We start from the raw sequence: 23071 nt of genomic DNA, 5'->3' as shown, positions 1-23071 counted from the left end.
ATCTATGGTTATATGATTAGTTGAACATAGAGCTTTCCACATTCTTACATCTTTGGGTAAAGATGCATGAAGTCCTTGATTCATACTTTGGAGTATTATTCATGAACATGACAATTGACTGTTAATGCAACATGTCACCTGTGCCCTCTAGTTTATTGTAACAATGTAGGACTATGAGCTGGTGAACTAAAGCCATGCTGATCTTTTTGTTGCCCAAGTAATGCTTTGAATCCATTGTGTTAATCATATTCTTTCCGGAGGAGTCTAAGGAATTGTAATGAAATTACCTAGTAGCTGCACAAGGGATCCTATGAGATCCTGTACTACTGCTGCCTCGCTTCTGCTTGACCTCTTGACAAAAGGATGTTCTTCATCGAGCTAAAGGGAAATGAATCCAAATGGAATTTCAGATATTCACTTAAAATGAAGCAAAAATAATTTTCATATGCACATTCATATATAAACAGAAATTGCTTTCATTCCTTTTAATTTCTTAAAACATGTGGGATTTTTTTGGAACAAAGCATATGGTATTTTTCAGTTTTTATATATAGTTGTAATACACATTATCAAAGGCCATAGAGTTAAACTGAAATCTAATGTTGTAAGAATAAAACATTTTATACAAAGTTTTTTAATATTCTTATAATACTGTATTTAATTGGATTATGAACACAATGAAAATATTACTAAAACAAAAATATAAAATGCCAGGAACCCTTATATTTTATGCAGAATTGAGAGTAAAACTGCTTAAAATAACTTCATTGGCCTTAAACTTGAAGCATGGTTTGTCTTATCTTGCTTGATAAAAGTGATATCTAAATAAACAACTTGGGCATTTTTAAAAGTGAAGGAATAATGAAAATGGCAAGAATTAACATTATAAATGTCTCAATTTAACATTATTATGCAAACTATCATTACTTTAAAAAAATTTATTTTGAAATATGAATGTACAAGAGTTTGCAAAATTAGCTCATAGTCCACTGTATTTTTCTACTTGTTTCCCATAGTGGGGACATATAGTAAAATACAGTCACACAGACTATAGAGATTATTCAGTTTTCCAGTACTTATATAAATTTGTGAGTATGTGAGAGAGGTACACACAATCACCATCAAAGTCATTTCCTCCTTCTCATCCTTCACAGTCATACCCACTCCTCACCTTTGCACATTTCTCTGAAAACCACTAATCAAATATTCCACAACTCTGTATTTGTCATTTCCAGAAGTTTGTATAAATAGTATCATAAGGTATTGACCATGTGAGCTTGACTTTCTTCAGTGATTATTACATCCTTCACATGCATGCAGAATTTTCTTTGTATCAGCATTTCATTTCTTTTACTATTGAGTATTTCATGGTATATATGTACTGGAGTTTATCAACTCACCTACTGGAAGATATTTAGGTTGTTTCCAGTCTGTAATGATTATGAACAAAGCTATTATGAATATTTGTATACATATTTTATATGAGGATGAGTTTCCCTTTATGTTGGATAAATACTCAAGAGTGATATTTCTAGGTTTTATAAGTAATTTAATATTTAGCTTTACAGGAAAATGGAGAGATTAAATGTGTAACTCAGTGGTAGAGCACTTTGATAATGTGTGTCATACTCAGCACTGGAAAAGAAAAAAATAGAAACAAAAGGAGATAAACTTCCCTTTTGAGAGGCTGTACCATTTTCTCTTCCCATCATCAGTATATGTTTTACTCTCATAATAGGGTCTTTAATAGTGAAAAATGTTTTAAATTTTGAAAGTTTACTTTGATGCATCACAACACATACTTACTTTTATGGATTTTATTGTGAATAGTAAGAATCATTAACCAAATCCCAGACCTAGAAATTTTCCTATAATTTTGAAGGATTTATACTTTACTTTTAGGTCCATGATCCACGTAGATCTAATTTGCTTCAAAAGTTAGTCTGTACCAATAAACAGGAGACAAGAACACACAATTTACTTCTTCAAAGGAAAAAGCATTAATATCAAGCAAATACCAATTCATCTTATGTATTGCCTGAAGAATGCAAAATTACAACAATAACAACTCATAGTTTGTATTGGTTTTGTGTTTTGGTGACAAGGTCTTGCTGAGTAATACTGGCTGGCCTGAAACTCACTATGTAGGTCAGGCAGGCTTTGAACTCAGAAATCTGCCTGCCTTTTTCTCCCAAGTGCTGGAATTAAAGATGTGTGCCACCACAGGCAACATCAAGTAGTTTTTTTTTTATGTTCAACAATACAAAATTTTGTAAGAAGCTTTATTCCTTTTTTTTTAATCCACACATTGTAATTGTATATTTACAGGGTACAGTGTGACATTTCACTACATATATCAATGTGTAAAACAGTTAATTGGAACATGTGTCACCTCAACAGATATTTTTGGGTTGGGATCATCCAAAACCATTTTTAGCAGCTACTTTAAAATATAAAATTCATTGCTATTAACCATAGTTACTCTACCATTCTACAGAACATTACAACACAGTTTTCTCATGCAGCAGAACCCTGTGCAGTTAGCTATTCTTTGTCTCTTTTTTTTATTGAAAAAAATTTCTGCCTCCCCCCAGCCTCCCATTTCCCTTTCCCTCCTCCCACTCCTCTCCCCCTCCCCCCACTTCTCTCCCGCTTCCTCTCCAGTCTGAAGAGCAGTCAGGGTTCCCTGCCCTGTGGAAAGTCCAAAGTCCTCCCACCTCCATCCTGGTCTAGGAAGGTGAACATCCAAACTGGCTAGGCTCCCACAAAGCCAGAACATGAAGTAGGATCAAAACCCCGTGCCATTGTCCTTGGCTTCTCATCAGCCTTCATTGTCTACCATGTTCAGAGAGTCCGGTTTTATCCCATGCTTATCAGTCCCAGTCCAGCTGGCCTTGGTGAGCTCCCAATAGATCAGCCCCACTGTCTCCGTGGGTGGGTGCACCCCTCGTGGTCCTGACTTCCTTGCTCATGTTCTCCTTCCTTCTGCTCCTCATTGGGACATGCAGCACATATACTAAAATTGGAACGATACAGAGAAGATTAGCATGGCCCCTGCGCAAGGATGACACACAAATTCTCAAGTAGTTTTTTTAAAAAAACGAATTAGTGAAAAAGCTAAACAATTCATCCATCATAATTCTCCATACTCTGCACTTGGTTCACAGAATTTTTATTGTTGTTATTCAGGTATAATTAGGGCAACAGATCAAGAGGCTATTTACAGCTTCCATGGGAACTAGGCACACACCAGGCCATCTCATACAAAGGCTACATGAAGATTCACTGAAGTCAGTTAGGAAGCAAAAGGAACAGAGGAAAGCCTGGATAATAGCCTTTATTGAATTTTTCATGGGAAGAAATGGTAGACATGGAAGGCCAGCTGATTAGGCTTAGAATTACATGGGTAAATACTGTCGGTGATCTTTGGGCTACAGGGCATAGTCATCAGTTGCTATTATCTGAGCAAGCTGACAGTGTTCTAGAATGCAGAAACATGATAAAAGTGAAGTGGAGATAGAGCTATGGGATAATGATTATTAGTTGGTTTGCCTATCAAGCAAGTTTTTATCTGTAAGAATCAGCTAGCTTTGTCCTGCATCCACAAGGCCCTAAGATGTCAAAGCAACAGAAAAAAATGCCTGAAAATGTCATGTTTTATTAAAAACAGTTAATAAACATGGTGTTGTGGGGATAGGCATTTTGATACTGAAGTGATTAATATATGTCTTTGCAGTTATTATGCCTTGAGGTTTCCCAAAAGCAATAAATATGCAATTGGATCTTCTCTCATAACGGAGGGATATTTACTATCTAGGAAGTACATTTTCAGGATCTTCTGGCCACAATATATCAAAGATACTGTTGTAAATGTAAAATAAAGCCAACCAACAATAGCAATTGGGCAAACTAGAAGAAAGAAAGCCAAGTATATAGAAAGTGAAATTTCCTCAGTCTTCCAGAGTCTCCAAGGTATCATTTACTTTTGGCCTACTAACCACTGTGCCTGAACAGGAAGTTTGAATTTAACAGAAACCACATGAGGCTAAGCCTCCATCATCAATTTCTCTAAAATGACACAGACTGCCCCTTCCCTATAACACTGGCTTTTCAGTCCTTATACATACAGTCCATCTCTTGGGGGAAATTCCTAGTTTCTGGGTACTAAATGCATGACAGGCAATGATAGAGGAAGAATCAGGTTTAAGAGACCCTGAGTATCGCACTCAAATAAATATGGAAAATGATATGCACTTTGTTTTAATTACTACACTGTTTGCTATTTCAAAATATTGGAAACAACTGAAATGCCCGTAAATTAAAGACCAAATAATCTGATATATATGCTCAATGGGGTTCTAACAGCTGCTTTAGAAATTAAAAGATCACTATGAAGTGAGAGTTATATAAATGAATAAAGCAAACCGAATTGTTTTCAGTTTAAACACTTTCATTTATCACGGGTTTGATCATACTCTTGACAGTGTACACACAAGTCAGAGGACAATTTCAGGAGCCGTTTCTCTCTTACCATGGTGATAGATATGGGTCTATTTTCATTCTTCTAAATGTTGATATCCAGTTATGCCAGCAGCATTTGTTAAATATACTTTCTTTTTTATTTTATATTTTTTTGCTTCTTTGTCAAAAATCAGGTGTTCATAGGTGTGTGGATTGATATCTGGGTCTTCAGTTCTGTTCCATTGGTTCTCCTGTCTGTTTTTATGCCAACACCAGCCTGTTTTTGTACTGTATAGCTCTGTAGAAGAGCTTGAAGTCAGGGAATGTGATGCCTCCAGAAGTTCCTTTATCGTACAGAATTCTTTAGGCTATCCTGGGTTTTTTACTTTTCCATATGAAGTTGAGTATTGTTCTTTGGAGGTCTGTGAAAATTTTTGCTGGGAATTGCATTTAATCTGTAGATTGGTTTTGGTAAGATTGCCATTTTTACTATGTTAATTCTGCCTACCCAAGAGCATGGGAGCTCTTTCCATTTCCAAATGTCTTCTTCAATTTCTTTCTTCAAAGATTTAAAGTTCTTGTCATACAAGTCTTCCACTTGTTTGGTTAGAGTTACTGTGAGATATTTTATGCTATTTGTGGCTATTGTGAAGGGTAATGTTTATCTGATTTCTTTTTCAGCCCATTTATCATCATTATATAGGAGGCTTACTGATTTTTTTAGTTAATCTTGTATTCTGATATATTACTGCAAGTTTTTATGAGTTATAGAAGTTGCTTGGTAGAATTTTTGGTGTTGCTTATGTAAACTATCATATCATCATCAAATAGTGATAGTTTGACTTCTTTTTTTTTTCAATTCGTATCCCTTGATCTCCTTTTGTTGTCTTATTGCTCTAGCTAGAACCTCAAGTACTGTATTGAATAGATATGGAGAGAGTAGACAACCTCGTCTTATTCCTGCTTTCAGTGGGATCACTTTGAGTTTCTCTCCATTTAGTTTGATGTTGACTGTTTGCTTACTGTATATTGCCTTTATTATGTTTAGGTATGTTCCCTTTATCCCTGCTTTCTCAAAGAGCTTTATTATGAAGAGATGTTGTATTTTGTCAAAAGTTTTTTCAGCATCTAATGAGATGATAATGTGAATTTTATTTTTCAGCTTGTTTCTATGGTGGATTACGGTGACAGATTTTGGTATGTTGAACCATCCCTGCATCTCTGGGATGAAGCCAACTTGATCATGGTGGATGATGGTTCTGATGTGTTTTTGATTCAGTTTGCCAGTATTTTTTTTTTTGCTTTATAAATAATAACATTCAAAATTTCCACCTCCTCCCAGTATTGAGTACTTTTGCATCAATGTTCATGAGTGAGATTGGTCTATAATTCTCTTTCTTAGTGATGTCTTTGTGTGTTTTGGGTATTAGGGTAATTATAGCCTCATAAAAAGAGTTTGGCAATGTTTCTTCTGTTTCTGTTATGTGGAACAATTTGAGGAGTATTGGCATTAGTTCTTCTTTGAAAATCTTGTAAAATTCTGTGCTGAAATTATCTGGTCCTGGTTTTTTTTTGGTTGGGAGACTTTGATGACTGTTTCTATTTCGTTAGCAGTTATAGGTCTATTTAATTTACTTATCTGGTATTGATTTAATTTTGGTAAGTGATATTTATCCAGAAAATTGTCCATTTCTTTTAAGTTTTCCAATTTTGTGGAGTACGGGTTTTCAAAATATAACCTAATGCTTTTCTGAATTTCCTCTTTGTGTGTTGTTACGTTTTCCTCTTCATTTCTGATTTCATTAATTTGGATATTCTCTCTCTGCCTTTTGGTTAGTTTGGATAAAGGTCTGTCTATTTTGTTGATTTTCTCAAAGAACCAACTCTTTGTCTCATTGATTCTTTGTATTGTTTTCTTTGTTTCTATTTTGTTGATTTCAACTCTCAATTTGATTATTTCCTGCCATCTAGTCCTCCTGGGTGAGTTTGCTTCTTTTCATTCTAGAGTTTTCCAGTGTTCTGTTAACTCACTAGTGAATGATTCTTCCAGCTTCTTTATGTAGGCATTTAGTGCTATGACTTTCCCTCTAAACACTGCTTTCATTGTGTCCCATAAATTTGGGTATTTTGCATGGTCATTTTTAATGAATTTTAGGAAGTCTTTAATTTCTTTATTTCTTTCTTTAACCATTGATGAATCAGGTAAGCATTGTTTAATTTCCATATGTTTGTGGGATTCTGGAATTAATGTTGCTGTTGAATTCTAATTTTAAACCATGGCGATTCAATAAAATACATGGGATTATTTCAATTTTTTTGTATCTGTTAAGGTTTGCTTTGTTACCTACTATATGATCAATTTTTTTAGAAGATTCCATGAGGTGCTGAGAAGAGGACATATTATTTTATGTTTGAATGGAATGTTCTATAGGTGTCTGTTAAGTCCATTTGAGTCATAATATCTGTTATTCTCTTATTTCTCTGTTAATTTTATTGTGTGACAGACCTGTCCAGTAGTGAGAGTGGAGTGTTGAAGTCTCCCACTATTAGTATGTGGGGTTTAATGTATGATTTAAGATTTAGTAATATTTCTTTCACATATGAGGGTGTGCTTGTATTGGAGGCATAGGTGTACAATATTGAGATTTCCTCTTGATAGATTTTTCCTGTGACTAAAATGAAATGTCCTTCTTTGTCTCTTTTGATTGACTCTAGTTTGAAGTCTGTTTTGTTAAATACTAGGATAGCTACACCCGCTTGTTTCTTAGGTCCATTAGATTGGAAAATTTTATTCCAACACTTTACTCTGAGGCAATGTCTTTGAGGTTGAGGTGTGTATCTTGTATGCAGCAGAAAGATAGATTCTGTTTTCATATTCAATCTATTAGCCTGTGTCTTTTTATAGGTGAGTTGAGTCCATTTATATTAAGGGATATAATGACCAGTGATTGTTAGTTCCTGATATTTTGGTTTTTGTTGTTGATGATGTTATTGTGTAAGTTTTTCCCTTTGGAATTTGCTGCTGGGAGGTCATCTATTATCGTCTTTGTTTGGGGCATGTAGCCAACTTCCTTGGGTTGGAGTTTCCCTTCTAGTACTTTGTGTAGGGCTGGGTTTGTGGCTAGGTATTGGTTAAATCTGGTTCTGTCATGGAATATCTTGTTTTCTCCATCTATGATGATTGAAAGGTTTTCTGGGTATGGTAGTCTTGCCTGGCTTCCATGGTCTCTTGATGTCTGCATAATGCTTGACCAGGACTGTCTGGCTTTCATTATTTCCATTGAGAAGTCAGGTGTAATTCTGATAGGTCTGCCTTTTATATGTTACTTAGCTGTTTTCCTTTGTAGCTCTTAATATTCTTTCTTTATTCTGTATGTTTAGTGTTTTGATTGCTATATGATGAGGGGACTTTTTTTGATCCATTCTATTTGGTGTTCTGTAATCTTCTAGTATCTTGATATACATATCTTTCTTTAGGTTGGGAAAGTTTTCTTCTATGATTTTGTTGAATACATTTTCTGTGCCTTTTATTTGGACTTCTATCCATATTATTTTTAGGTTTGGTCTTTTCATGGTATCCCATATTTCCTGGATATTTTGTGTTAAGCTTTTTTTAGATTTAATGTTTTCCTTTGACCATGAGTTTATTTTCTCTATTGTATCTTCAGTGTTCGATATCCTCTCTTCCATCTCTTGTATTCTGCTGTTTATGCTTGCATTTGTGGTTCCTGATTGTTTTCTCATAATTTCTGTTTCTATAATTCCCTCAGTTTGTGTTTTCTTTATTGTCTCTATTTACCAAAATATTCAAGTCTTGAATATTTTATCTGTTTGACTGTTTTTCTTGGTTTTCTTTAAGGGACTTGTTGATTTCTTCCAATTTTTTGTTTGTCTTCTCTATTGCTTTGATGGAATTTTTAATATCCTTTTTACGGGACTCAAACATTCTCCTAAAGTTATTTTCAGGTCATTTTATTGTGCTTCATCTGTATTTTGGTGTTCAAGTCTTGCTGTTGTAGGTCCACTAGTTTTTGTTGGTGTTGTGTTACTCTTTCTATTGTTGAGTGTGTTCTTGTCTACTTATCTTTTCCTCTGATTGGTGTAGTTGGGGCTGTGTCTCTGGTGATCAATCTTCCACTTGCCAATGGATCCAAAGCTCAGATGGTTGTTCCTCATAATGCAGTCAGGGCCATGGTTCCAGTCACCCTGGAGATCACTCAGTGTTACAAGAGGTTGCTCAGCGATCCTAGGGTTGTTCTGCAATGCCAGGGTTCATTTGGGCCTACTCCCATGGAAGTTGTTTGCTTGGGGCTGCTCCTGCTGTGGTTGCTGTTTTTGTCCTGCTGTGGGGGAGGTCACTGCCTCTGACCTGGTCCCTGGGAGGTTGCTGATTTGCTTCTGGTTCCACAGAGTTCTCTGGCTCAGGCCTGCTTCTTCAGTGGTGGCTCCCTTGTACCTACTCCTGTAGAGATTGTTGCCTGAGGCCTGCTCCAGTGGAGTTCACCGGCTCAAGACTGTTACTGTAAAGGTGGCTGCCTCTGGCCTGCTCCAAGTGAGGTTGCTGACTTAGGCCTGCTACAGCAGAGGTCGCTGGTTTAGGCCTGCTCCCACAGATGTCCCTGGCTTGGGCCTGTCTCGCAGAGGTCCCTTGCTTGAGCCCAGTCCTACAGAGGTCTCTGGTTCAGGCCTGCTCCCTCAGAGGTCTCTGCTTGCATCAGTCCTACAGGGGTTTGTGACTTGGGCCTGCTCCCCAGGCTGTCACTCCCTTGTACCTGTTACCATGGAGATTGCTGCCTCAAGCCTGTCTCTAGCTTGGGCCTCATCCCGCAAAGGTCCCTGGATTTGGCCCCTCCTACAGAGGTCTCTGGTTTGGGCCTCCTCCCTTGGAGGTCCCTGACTTACACCCAGTCCCACAGCGGTCTCTGCCCCAACCATTTTCTATTGGGATTTTCAACAACAACAACAACAACAACAAAAGATGTCGTTGGTTTTTTCTTTTTTAACACTGACTAGTACTCCAACACCCCCTCACGATAAAGGTCTTGGAAAGATCAGATATACAGGGAATGTATCTAAACATAATAAAATCTATATACTGCAAGCTGACAGCCAACATCAAATTAAATGGAGAGAAACTCAAAGCAATTCCACTAAAATCAGTAACAAAACAAGGCTGTCCACTCTCTCCATATCTTTTCAACATAATTCTTGAAGTTCTAGCTAAAGCAATAAGACAACAAAAGGAGATCAAGGGGATACAAATTGGAAAGGAAGAAGTCAAACTTTCACTATTTGCAAATGATATGATAGTGTACATAAGTGACCCAAAAAATTCTACCAGGGAAATCCTACAGCTGATAAACATCTTCTGTAATGTGACAGGATGCAAGACAAATAATTTTCTGATAGAAAGTGTGTTACTTATCCATAGGAAAGTATAAATGCATAATTGTAGGTTTGTGTGTTGAAAGTTTTGTCTTCAACACAGTTATATGGAAGAGGTGATGGAATATTTAAGAGACAAGCTTATTTGGAAGAGGTGAGCCATTGAAAGTAATTAACACACATAGCCCTAGCATAACCTTGAATTAGCTGTTTCAAATGTTACAGCAAGGTTGGCCACCCCTAGATGTCTGACTTCTTTTATCACCATGTAAGTTATCCCTTTCATACTGCAACCATAATGTTCTTTGTCAAGAAGTAATGCAGTCAAGAAAGTACTCACCAGAATTGGTGACAGGATGTTTGGGCCTTCCATCTCACAAAACTGGCAGATAAAAATCTGTTCTTCATAAGTTGTCCATCTTCATGTATTTTGTTACAGAAGTGGAAATGGACTACTACAATTATTTATTCTACATCAGTGTGTACTTGTTATGTAGTAAAATATGAGCAAATAGAATTATGTTGCTAAAAGTGGAGGAAAAGTATTTTCTTCAGCTCTGTGGAAATGTGTTGACAAATTCTAGATTTTAAAAAAGAAAACACTTTCGGCCTCCTTTTTCTTCACATTACCCACTTGAGTATATTTGCTTTCACACACACACACACACACACACACACACACACATGCACACACGCACACACACATTCCATTGTGAATGACTCCAATGGAGTTTGTGGGTTGATAGCACAACTCAGATGAATTGTGGGATCAGCCAAGTACATGGTTAAGGTGAATCAAAATAAGGAGGTTGCCTTTAATATTTTGATAGTGAGATAAACAATGCTCAATTATCATTTGAGTCACCCACAGGCTTAGGTGGCCTGCTGCAGTGCCAAAGATTGTCCCACACTAGGATATTCCCTGTTAACAAAAATCAGAGAGATTTACTGTTCTTTTGAATAGGAAGAACCCTACCTTCTTCATTTCCAACTTCTAATCCCTCCCTTTTCCTTTCTCCATTCTTTTCTGGCAGAGACATTTAATAAATGTCTATAAGGTAGCAATGGCTGAACCAGGTCTTATGTGCAAAATGAGAACAGATAAAAGGGTTCCTCTGAGGCTTAGCTGAAAGATAAGACTATAAATTAGAGCAGAAATGAGCCACATGAGGTTCCTATCCTGGGGATACTACCATGTTAGTGGATTTGAAAAGGTAAAAAAAAAAATTGCTTGTGATAGCTTTCTATGCAAGTCTACATACTCATATATATTCTGAATTAAATATTTAGCTAGTACAAAACACTAAGTTACAAGATACCCCTTACCGCTTCAAAAATCATTTTGTACTGTTTCCTGTTTGTCAGTAGGTGATGCCCATACGGTTTAGTTTCTTTGTAAGCATGTCTGCCTTTTCATGTTGAAAAGTCTTCTGAGAGCAAAAGTTTTTAACTATTAAATATGCAGCACTAGGCTTTTTCTTTTTATGTCCTGTTTGACAAATTCTGAATCCTGATAAATGAAGATATTCATATTTCACTAAGTTTGAGAATTTGTAATCTTTGCTTATTCAACTATTTAGTTTCCTTCCACAGACCTGTACCTCTCTTCTTGATTTACAAACTTGACATGTCTTCCATCTTCAGTTTCTCTGAGTTTCTTTCTACACATTTTAACTCTTTAATCATTTTTTAGTATCATCTGGGATAAATTTTAAACCTGTTATTTATTCCACATTATTACTTCATTCTTCAACTATATCAATTCCTTCATTTACTTTCTTCATCAATTTCTTTTGTGTGAGTGTGAACATGCATATGGAATTCAGAAGCCATATTTGATTTTCTTCCTCAATAGCACTCCACCTTTTTTTTTTTTGGAAAAGTTAAAAATTCCTTAATTTTTTATTCCTGGTACCACTACCACAATTTACAGGGCAATATCCCTGATGTAATGAAAAGAAAAAGAAAGACAAAGCTACAACAGATAAAAGACCTCAGGAATGTACATCTAATTGACACTACATTGCATTCATCAATAGCTGCACTTTTTGCAAACTGTGCCTCTGACAGTCCTGAACAAGAAGGGCCTCCTGTTTAAGCTGCAGTAACCTTTCTGACCATGGATCATCGCTCCTTCTGTGGCAGATTTTTACAGTTCCTCTAATACATTTAGGACAACTGTCTCAAAGTAACCTGCAGCTTTCCTGACAACTCTTCGCTCTCTCTCCTGCTAAGAACTGTAGCCCTTTTCTGCTGTTTTTTTTTTTTTTGAGACAGGGTCTCACACTGAACATGAAGCTTAGTGATTCAACTGGACACACTGACCAGTAAGCCCCAGGAACTTTCCTATTTTCACCTCTCTTGTGCTTAAATTCCAAATATACCACTGCATTTAGCATTTTTATGTGGATTGGGGCATCTAACTCAGGTTCTCCTGAGCTAACTTAGTTTCCAGCACCGATTTCTTTATTTTAACTCATTTTCATAGATGGCATTTCTGGATGACCTTCTTTATAACTGTACTTGCTCTGGTGTTACCAACACCCCCTTAGTTGTTCAATCCTATTTTATTTTGCCTTTTATTGTCATTTTCACTAGGCCATCAATTATGTCTTTTGTGGCCAAGTCTGTTGAGCTTCTGGTATCTCATTCAGAAACTCATAATACTCAGAGGGTGTTCTTTAAGAGGACCTTTTGTCTCCGTAAGTTTTATAGGTACCACACTAGTTTTTAGACTGATCAGACCACATTGGTTATAATATCTTACCAGGTCCTTCATACTAATTTTAATGAGTCGACTCTCATTCTATTGTTTGATATTTATAGTCACCCTTCCTGAGGCTTATTTGACCATCAATGATATAGATTTTCATTTCTGTTAAGGGGTTAGCACAAGACAGTAGCTGCCATGGCTACTCGCTCACCTGGAACCATAACCATTAGTAGAGCTACACATAGTGAGTTATTGCTCTTAAACCTGGAAATATATTCGAAAACTGCAGAAAAGAGCAGCATCACTGGATAGCACTTAGAGGAGAAAGGATTGAATGTGATAAATGCTAAAGTAACTACATACTGGTCTTTGTTTTTACTGTGGCTGTGACATTTCCAAATCATGATTAATATGTGTATTCTCACCAAAGGCCATTTGATTCATCACAGACCCATCCTAGGCTTTTTCCCTGGAATAGCCACTGGCAATCAGGAATGGTAATAAAGGGATAGAAATTCAAATTCTCTTTGGATATGTCTTAGCTAAGTGAAGCAGGTGCTGAAGGGGGCTGAGTTGGCCTAGGAATTGGCAGCTCTATGCTCCAGCTGCAATACTCACATACTAGCTATGTGATGTTGGAACCATCACCTTACTCTTTGGGATTCAATTTCTTTATTCATAAAATTGAAGTAGAACTACATCAACTCTAACATTCCTTCAATGAATACAAATTTATCATAAAGTTTTTAGAGGATATACCACTCCAAACAAGCTTCCATATCTGATTGAAGAATCTGTTTCAGAGCAAACAACTCCTTAATGAGCAAATATATTTTAATATAGTGCATACAATCCCATGCACAACTGGGAATAAAAAAGTCTCTATGTAAAGGGTCCTATCTGTAACTCACTTTGCAATAAAGCTTAGGCTCTTACCAATTGCTATGTTAATCATACCCCTAACTATGTGCTGCCTCAGGGCATTTTCACACCTTTCACCAGCCTGTTTCAGTGTAGTTTTACCTATTAAATCTATAGACTCCAAGTGCTAAATAATAGATTAATAGACCCTAACTAAGAGTTCCAATATCTCAGCGAGCACATGTGCTCGCAACCTAATCTCTAGTAATCAGCCTTTGCATACTTCACAAGTCTCAGACCCTTTCTCTAATTCCCATTATTTTTCTTTCCTTGATTGGAGTTTCTGAGCTGCCTTTTATGCCAGAGGCATATGATGTCATTGTGTCTACCCCCAGCTGTTCTTAATTTTCTCTCAGATCAGTTCTCTTGAAGGACTCTCAGCAGGCCCAATGACATAGCCCTCCCTTCTAAGTTGTAGATGAAAAGCTGGGGTAGAGGGGGAAAAGGGCAGTTCACCAACCCATAATGATTAATCCCAGCAAAATAAAGGGCAGGGTTCATTTAATAAACATAGCACTCCAGGAACAGGGTGTAGCCAACTGAATAAGGCTCAGGCTCTGATGAGGACAAGTGTGCTCTAGAAAGCTGTTACAGCAACAAGAGTTTGCTATATAAGATTTAATGGAGACTATCTCTGTTTGAGGCAGTTCTCCAAGACCAGCCCATTGCATGAGATCATTCTTGCTACTTGCTATCTGGAGGCTGATAACTCTACCTACAACCCACACCTTCAGCCTCAAACCAACAGCTGGGCTACCCTGTTGATAAGTAGTTATGCTGGAGATGCTACAGAAATTCAGTTCTTACCTGTACAGATGCTGTGTTCTGCAGTGTTGCAGATAAGGCCATGATAACACCATTTCAAATGACTCATACTTCTTACTAAAGTGTTAATTGGAAAAAATGATTATGTAATGATATGTGACAAAAAAGAATGAATCTCTGATGTGGAAACTCTTAAAATAATTTTAAAATTATAAGAAGTCACAAAATTATTATGAAAACAGATAGGATGGTGACCATGTGCCATTCACTCAGAAATGTATAGTCTACTGTGTTAGCAGTAGAAAATTTTAGCTTCATTTTATTTCCACCAGCAGCCAGTTGAGAAGAAATCCCCTTGGGGAAGGATGATTCTGAAAGAGGAAAGAATGTCTGAAGAGTCGATGAGACAGACTACATGGGTGAATGAGTGATGGTTCTCTGTCTTGGTTTCACATAAGAGGCACATGGGAGTTGTTAAGTATTTCTTAATTATTACATGTGTCTGAGTATTTTGCCTACATGTATGTCTGTGCACCACTTCCATGCCTAGTGCCTATGGAGGCCAGAAGAAGGTGTCAGAACCTCTGGAACTGGAGATACAGACTGTTCTGAGTTGTCAGGTTGTTGCTGGGATTTTTAATCTGAGTCCTATACAAGAGCATACAGTGTTATTCTTAACTTCTGAACCATCTTTTCCACTTTTAAAAGACTTTTTTAATTTTATTTTGAAATAATATTTTCTTTGTTTAGACATGATCACTTAGTAATTTATTTCATCTTAAAATAATTTAAAAATTATAAGAAGTCACAAAAATATTATGCAGTTAGGACAACTACTTCATTTAGCATTCTTTATGTCGCTCTTATATATGACCATGGCAGGGTTACCAAAACCAGAAAATAAACATTGTGATAACACTAATAACTAAATTATAAATTATATTTGTATTTTACCAGTTTCTTTTTTAATAAGGTCCATTTTTTTTGTCAAGGATCAATTCAGGATTTGAGATTTCCTTTAATTAACAACTCTCCTGGGTTCCCACCAATTTATGACAATGCCTTTGTCTTTTTACAGATATCATGACAGCATTCTTATTTATTCATTCAGTGACTTGTATATTTATTAATTTAATTTTGTAGTACTGGAGGCCAAAGCCATGGCCTCATACATGTTAGCCAAGTTCTTTGCCATTGAGTTATACCCCCAGTCCAGTTAATTTGTATAATACACATCACCACTTGTACTAAGTGCCTTTTGTCTGTTCCAGGGTTGACTTCAAAGCACTATGTTTCATTGAGTCATCATATTTTCTTTGTTGCTTCTAATTTATAGCAATCTACCAATATCTCCTTTTTTCATGACTTTGACAATTTTGAAGATTAATAGATAGTTACTATTTATAGTGGTTCCCAGTTTGGGTTTGTCTTGTTTCTTCGAGATTAGCTTGGGATTGTATACTATGGAGAATAAAAGAACTGAGGTCAACTGCCTTCCTCATTAGAGAATAACAGAGATTCAAGTCATAAACTTAGAAGACTAGTAATGTTAAGATTTATTTTTATTTTCTGACAGTTCGGCCCGTGAGAATGCTAAGCAAGCACTCTATTATGGTGCTATACTCTCAGACCTATGCTAGCCTTGTTCACAAGGTTAATGATATTTCTGATAGGTTTCTCCACTGCAAAGCTACTAATATATATATATATATATATATATATATATATATATATATGTGTGTGTGTGTGTGTGTGTGTGTGTGTGTGTGTGTGTGTGTGTGTGTATGGATAATTTTTTATACAGGACTTCAAACTCACTGTGTTGATATCAATGACCCTGAACCTGTAATCTTCCTGTCTCCACCTCCCTAGTGCTAGACCATGGATGTGAACCAGCTTTTAATGTAGAACTGAGCACCAAACCCAGGCCTTTCTGCATGCTAGGCAAGCACTCTACTGAGTGTGCTACACCTCCAACCTGTGTTCATTTTATTTTTCAAAAAACTATTGTATTGAGATCTGTTGACTGAGGTTTATATCCCACCCAGTCCCACAGCTGTTCAGTCCCAAAGAAGCACACAGAGGCTTACATTACTTATAAACTGGTTGGCCTATTAGCTCTGGGTTCTTATTAACTCCTACATCCTACATTAACACATAATTCTTGTCTGTGTTAAGCATGTGCTTTAGTACCTTTTATCAGCAAGGCTTCCTCTGAGTCTGGGTGATGACTACAGACTGAGCCTTTCCTCTTTCCAGAATTCTCCTGTTCTGATTGCCCCATCTATGCTTCTTGCCTGATTTCCCAGCCTATACTTCCTGCCTGGTTACTGTCCAATCAGTGTTTTATTAAAGCAATGCAAGCGGTAAATCTTTACAGGGTAAAAGACAATTGTCCCACAGCAGAGATCATTATAGGTTCATATGAAGTTGACAACGTAACACAAAGAGCCATTGTGCATTCTTAATTCTGTTTGTTTCCATTAATATATCTTATGCAACTATCGTACAATATCAAACCCAGGAAACTAACAATGTACTGAATTGTTATAACAATATATTAGAATTGTATTATAGCTGTATGGCATTTGATCACTTTTACATTATATTTTTATTTATATTTTATCCATTCATCTGTATTTTTCTTTGAGACAGGGTCTTATGTAGCTTAAGCTGACCTTGAATTTGTTATATAACCGACAGTGTTCTTGAGCTCCTGCTTCTGCCAACTGAATGCTCAGAGTACAGAGTGTACCACCATGCCTGCTTCTTGCAGTGCTTGGGATTGAACTCTCTGCTTCTTGTGTACAAAGTAAAAACCAACTGAATTACATTATAATTCAGAAGAATTACTGCATCACTCAAAGATCTTTTCACCCAACATCTCTAGACCCCAGAAACTACCAATCTATTATACATATTTTAATTTTATCATTTTCAAGATTATATAAATGAAATTAACAAGCATGTTATCTTATTACATTGTCTTTTCCCCCGACCATTATCATGTTAATCAACATCCAAGTTTCACATATTAGCCATTCATTTTTTTCATTGCTGAGTAGTAGCCATATTACGAATATACCTTAAGTTGTTCAACAATTCATTTACTTGGGTGCCTCTGGACTGTTCCTGTGTTTTGTTTATTACATATATTTCTGACATGAAGTACATATTTTTCAAAGTCATAAGTTTTATTTCTCTGAAATACATGGCAAGGTGATAGACAGATAATTGTGATGTGTAATGTTCTGATTTATCCATTAATATTAATAATTAAGATTATAATAAAGAACCTGTGTTTGCTTACATCCTCTTATCAAGGATTAAAGTGGGACTACCTGGCAAATAACTGCCAATAAAACTACCATAGGTTGTAAATTTATTGTTATTCTATAAATTCAGACATTGTAAAAAGACCACATGTGTGTAAGTCACTGAGTTCAATCTTCAGTACTGTGGAAAAAAATTAAAGAAACAAAAAACTCAGTTGGGCACATTTAGTGGGTATATTTCTGTGTTCTCTATTCTGACTCACTCACCTGTGTGTCTATTCTTTTCACCAACATTACATAGTGTTAATTGCTCAAGCTATTTAGTTAGTGATATAGTGATGGCTACAATGAATTTTGTGGCTTCATTGCCCTTTTAGAATTATTTTCATTACCCTAGACCATATACTTTTTATGTAAATTTTTGGATGATTTTGTCATTTCAACCCCCCAAAGAGCTTGGAAGTGATTAAGCCCATTCTTATGAGAAAAATCTGAACAAAATGATAATCAATGAATTTTCCTATACTCAGAGAAGTGAAGTTGTAGAGCAAACTGGCTTTTCAAATCTGGAGAACTAAGAACATCTAGGGAGACATAAGTGCAATTAGCTTCCCTGGAGAAAAGGTCACTGGACTCAAACTGATGTAAATGCTCAAAGTGGTTGGTAAAAGAAAGGGCTAGAGGCTGTGTGGGTTACTCAGTAAGAGAATGAAGACTTCAGGCATAAGATACTTCCATAATTTTATGGGTTTTGTTTTAGGAAATTAACAGGACCCTCCATCTAAAGGTCTAAGAAAGCTCTTCTTAAAGATCAGTTAAAGAGAGTCCTTTGCACTGTAAAATGCCTAGACCATTATCCATAATAAGGGACTGGCTGATAAGAAACAAGGGCTTTGCCAGACAATTATACATGTTGAAGAAGGACTCTTTCCCTACTGTTGTCCCGTGAAGCCTTTCAGGAAACCAAGGACAATTTTAAAATTCTCAAAAGAAGATAAAAGGGGTGAGAACTAATAAAACAACAAGAATAAGGTATACATCAGGCTTTTGTTAGAAATAATTCAAATAGAAAGAGAGTAGCATGAAGTAATTAATCTTAAGGGGAAAATAACTCAATCATTGTAGAATTCTATATTCAGTAAAATTATGCATCAAGTAAAAGTGAAACAGTTTTTCAGGAAAATAAGAAAAATCTTGAGAAAAATCAAAACTGACTTACCCCGATAGAAATATTAAAAGAGGTCCTTCAGAAGAAAATAAAAAGATTGAGTTCAGTGCTTAAGAAAATAAGTAATATTGTAGAAGGTATAAATGAAGTTAAGGCTAAGAAATATTTTTATAAACTACATACATGTGGTGCATGGTGATGTATGGCTTTAATCCCAGCACTCAGGAGGCAGAGGCAGACAGATCTCTGTGAGTTTGAGGGTAGCCAGGTCTACAGAGTGAATTCCAGATCAGCCAGAGCTATACAGTGAGAACTTGTCTCAAAAAAGAAAAGAAAGAAACTGCACATGTTTATGGTAGGGCTGATTAAATTAAAATCATCTCCCAGGCTTCCAGGTCTCCCATAGAAAATTATTAATCAAGATAATGACCCAACAGTAGCTGAGAGGAAGCATTTAGACTGTATTCCATTGCCTAAGTCTGTGAAAGTACCAAGCCCTGTGTTTTGAGGAGAACCTCTCAGTCTCCTCTTTATGGGAGTTTACAGTCTTGTCTGCATGCCTGCTAGTTATGTGCTGGTCTAGCTTGCCCAGTGTGACTGAATTAAGACCCCGATCATAGCCATTTAAACCCCTGTCAGTACCATCTAAGCCATGGAAGCCGCTTCTCTGATAGCCTTCTGCTCTCCTTTGGTCTCGTCTGTTTTAGGCCAGGCATTCAGCAAAGATCTCAGACAGCTTCAGGGCATATACATGAGTCCTGGGTCCAATACTATTCAGCTAAAAGTCAGTGTCAGAATGCATAAAAGCTCTCACTTCTTGACCTCAAATAACACAGTCTACAAGGTGTCTCATTCCTTTATATTTAACCTTGACTCTTCCTAGAACATTTTAGCCTCCACCAAAATATATACTTGCCATACAACAAGCTCTCATCCTATGTTTGCAGTTTGAAATATTGACTCACTTTTGGCCTGCTCTCATAGTTCAGATCATAAATTCTCTTTCCTAACTTTCATCATTTTCCTAGGTTTATTACTTCAACAGAACAGTTCTGGCATTCTCTTTCAAACACTTCCTAGAATTCATATGATTTTATGGTATTAATGTAGCTGTAGTTATCACAAAGCAAGGAGAAATGAAAAGAGAATAACACACACACCCCAAATGAGGATTTAATCGCAAACCTTTATAACATGTATTTTGACTATTAAAGTGAGTTACTTAGGGATGATAGACAACTATAGTAATAAGAACTGGAGCTCAGAGGGCAGGGAGATGATAGTTAAGCAGGTAAAGTCACATGCATTCAAGTTCAATCCCTGGAACACAAATGGTAGAAGGAAAGAACCAAATCCTGCTAGTTGTCCTCTAACTTCCACATATGCATCCTGGATTAGGGTTAGGGGTTAGGGTTAGGTTTGTGGGCATACACCACACACACACACCACCACTACCACCACACCACCACCACCACCACACCACCACCACCACCACCACCACCACAAATAAGTTTGTTTTTATAATTAGAACTCTCCAATTTGAAGAATACATCTTCTTTTTATCAGGTTGTTGTTTGACCAGAACGAATTATTTAACATCTTTGTACTCAAGATTTATTCTCTGTCCTACTTTCAGCCCTAGGAAGAAGCAAATCAGGGGATGTATGGAGTGATACTAACAATAAAGGACCATGTGAGGGCCTGTATGGAAACCTGATTCTTTAAAGAGTAGAAAAAATCAAACTCAAATGTAGGGAAAATACATGAGCAGTAATTTCAAAAATAGATGTATGAATGGAAAATAAGCTCATGAAAATAATTTCAACACCATTAGCTATTATAATAATATTAGAGAAAGGGAAAATGAAATCCATGATGGAAAAGAGCTAAGGCTGATAAGTTGTAACACAGACTTAATGGTACTGAAAGCATGATGTTTACTTTTTGGTTTCTAAATGTACTGAAGGCGGCGGAACGCGGCCGGAACACCGGGCGGCGGAACGCGGCCGGAACACCGGGCGGCGGAACGCGGCCGGAACACCGGGCGGCGGAACGCGGCCGGAACACCGGGCGGCGGAACGCGGCCGGAACACCGGGCGGCGGAACGCGGCCGGAACACCGGGCGGCGGAACGCGGCCGGAACACCGGGCGGCGGAACGCGGCCGGAACACCGGGCGGCGGAACGCGGCCGGAACACCGGGCGGCGGAACGCGGCCGGAACACCGGGCGGCGGAACGCGGCCGGAACACCGGGCGGCGGAACGCGGCCGGAGGACGCCCAGCGCAGCCGTCGGGGACCCACTGGGACCAGAGCGGCAGCAGAGGACACAGGCTGCTGGCGGCGGGAACCGTCCCAGCAGGAGAAGCAGGCTGCAGGGACCGCGCGCGCAACACCAAGAACAGATCGCCCCACTACAATTAAACCAAAGAGGTAGGCCTTCGGTTGGGGAGGTCCCTGGCAAAGGAGGAGCCGGGTCCTATTCCTGAAGACCTTTCTGAGGGGTGAGAGGGATCTTGGCCCCCGGCAGGAACCAGGAAACAGAGCAAGGGCATTTTGTAAGAGGAGCCCCTGGCCAGCAGGGGAACCTGAACCAGTTTTAAAAGACCCCTTAGATAGCATCGATAGGAGGAAATGGGCAGGCGCCAAGGAAAGAATTCACCCAATAATCTGAAAAACAACATGAAAACACCAGAACCCAACGATCTTACAACAGAAGGTCTCCAACACCATAACACAGAAGAAGTGGAAAAAATTGACTTTATGAAAGCTGTAGAGTCCCTTAAACAACATGTGAAAAATGCCCTTATAGAAATGGATGAGAAGTATAACCAAAAATTTGAAGAAATGAGTAAATACGTACATAATACCCTGGGAAACCAAGAAAGAACGATCAAACAGGTAATGGAAACAGTTCAAGAATTGAAAACTGAAATGGAAGCAAGGAAGAAAACACAAACTGAGGACCAGCTGGATATGGAAAATCTAGGTCAATGAGCAGAGCCTACAGAAACAAGCATAATCAATAGAATACAAGAAATAGAAGAGAGAATCTCAGATTCTGAGGACAACATAGAGAAAATAAACGCTCTGATCAAGGAAAACTGCAAAGCCAACAAATTCTCATCACAAAACATTCAGGAAATATGGGACACAATAAAAAGACCAAATCTAAGAATAATAGGAATAGAAGAAGGAGAAGAGTCACAGCTCAAAGGCCCAGAAAATATTTTGAACAAAATTATGGAAGAAAACTTTCCCAACATAAAGAATGATATTCCTTTGAATATTCAAGAAGCATATAGAACACCAAACAGACTGGATCAAAGGAAAACATCCCCTCGCCATATAATAATCAAAACACAAAATATACAGGTTAAAGAAAGAATACTAAGAGCTGCAAAGGAAAAAGGCCAAGTAACTTATAAAGGTAAACCGATCAGACTTACACCTGATTTCTCTATGGAAACAATGAAAGCCAGAAGGTCCTGGATAGAAGTACTGCAGAAGCTAAGAGACCATGGATGCAAGCCCAGACTACTATACCCAGCCAAGCTTTCGTTCACTATAAATGGAGAAATCAAGACATTCCAGGATAAAAACAAATTTAAACAATACGTAGCCACGAATCCAGCCCTACAGAAAGTAATAGAAGGAAAATCGCAACCCAAGGAATCCAACATTGCCAACACTGCTTACAATAACTCAGGCATCTAGCGACCCTTCACTAGCACAACTCAAAGAAGGGAGACACACAAATTCTACTTCCAAAAACAATAAGAATATCTGGCGTAAACAACCACTCGTCATTAATATCACTTAATATTAATGGTCTCAATTCACCTATAAAAAGGCACAGGCTAAGAGATTGGATACGAAAACAGGATCCAACATTCTGCTGTTTGCAAGAAACACATCTCAACCACAAAGACAGGCATCTACTCAGAGTAAAGGGCTGGGAAAAGATCTTTCAAGCAAATGGTCCTAAGAAAAAAGCAGGTGTGGCCATATTAATTTCTAACAAAACTGACTTCAAACTAAAATCAATCCGAAGAGATCGAGATGGACACTTTATACTCATAACAGGAACAATTTGTCAGGATGAAGTCTCAATCCTGAATATTTACGCCCCTAATATAAAGGCACCCACGTATGTAAAAGAAATATTACTAAAACTCAAGGCAGACATCAAACCACACACACTAGTAGTAGGAGACTTCAATACACCTCTCTCAGCAATGGACAGGTCAATCAGACAGAAACCTAATAGAGAAGTAAGAGAACTACTGGAGGTAATGAAGCAAATGGACTTAACAGACATCTATAGAACATTCCACCCAAATAGGAAAGAATATACCTTCTTCTCTGCAGCCCATGGAACCTTCT

General features: G+C 37.5%; 1 non-coding gene across 1 annotated transcript; it reads left to right on the top strand.

The window, feature by feature from the left end:
- The first annotated feature begins 2985 nt into the window (after nucleotides 1-2985).
- Nucleotides 2986-3094, top strand: LOC142841839 (U6 spliceosomal RNA). Its single transcript, XR_012909106.1, has one exon. It is a non-coding gene; the product is annotated as a U6 spliceosomal RNA (small nuclear RNA).
- The last annotated feature ends 19977 nt before the right edge of the window (nucleotides 3095-23071 follow it).

This window comes from Microtus pennsylvanicus, chromosome X (assembly GCF_037038515.1).
Source record: "Microtus pennsylvanicus isolate mMicPen1 chromosome X, mMicPen1.hap1, whole genome shotgun sequence".
Lineage (NCBI taxonomy): Eukaryota > Metazoa > Chordata > Mammalia > Rodentia > Cricetidae > Microtus > Microtus pennsylvanicus.
Note: the sequence above shows the minus strand (reverse complement) of the source record. Positions and strands in the feature narration are given on the sequence as shown.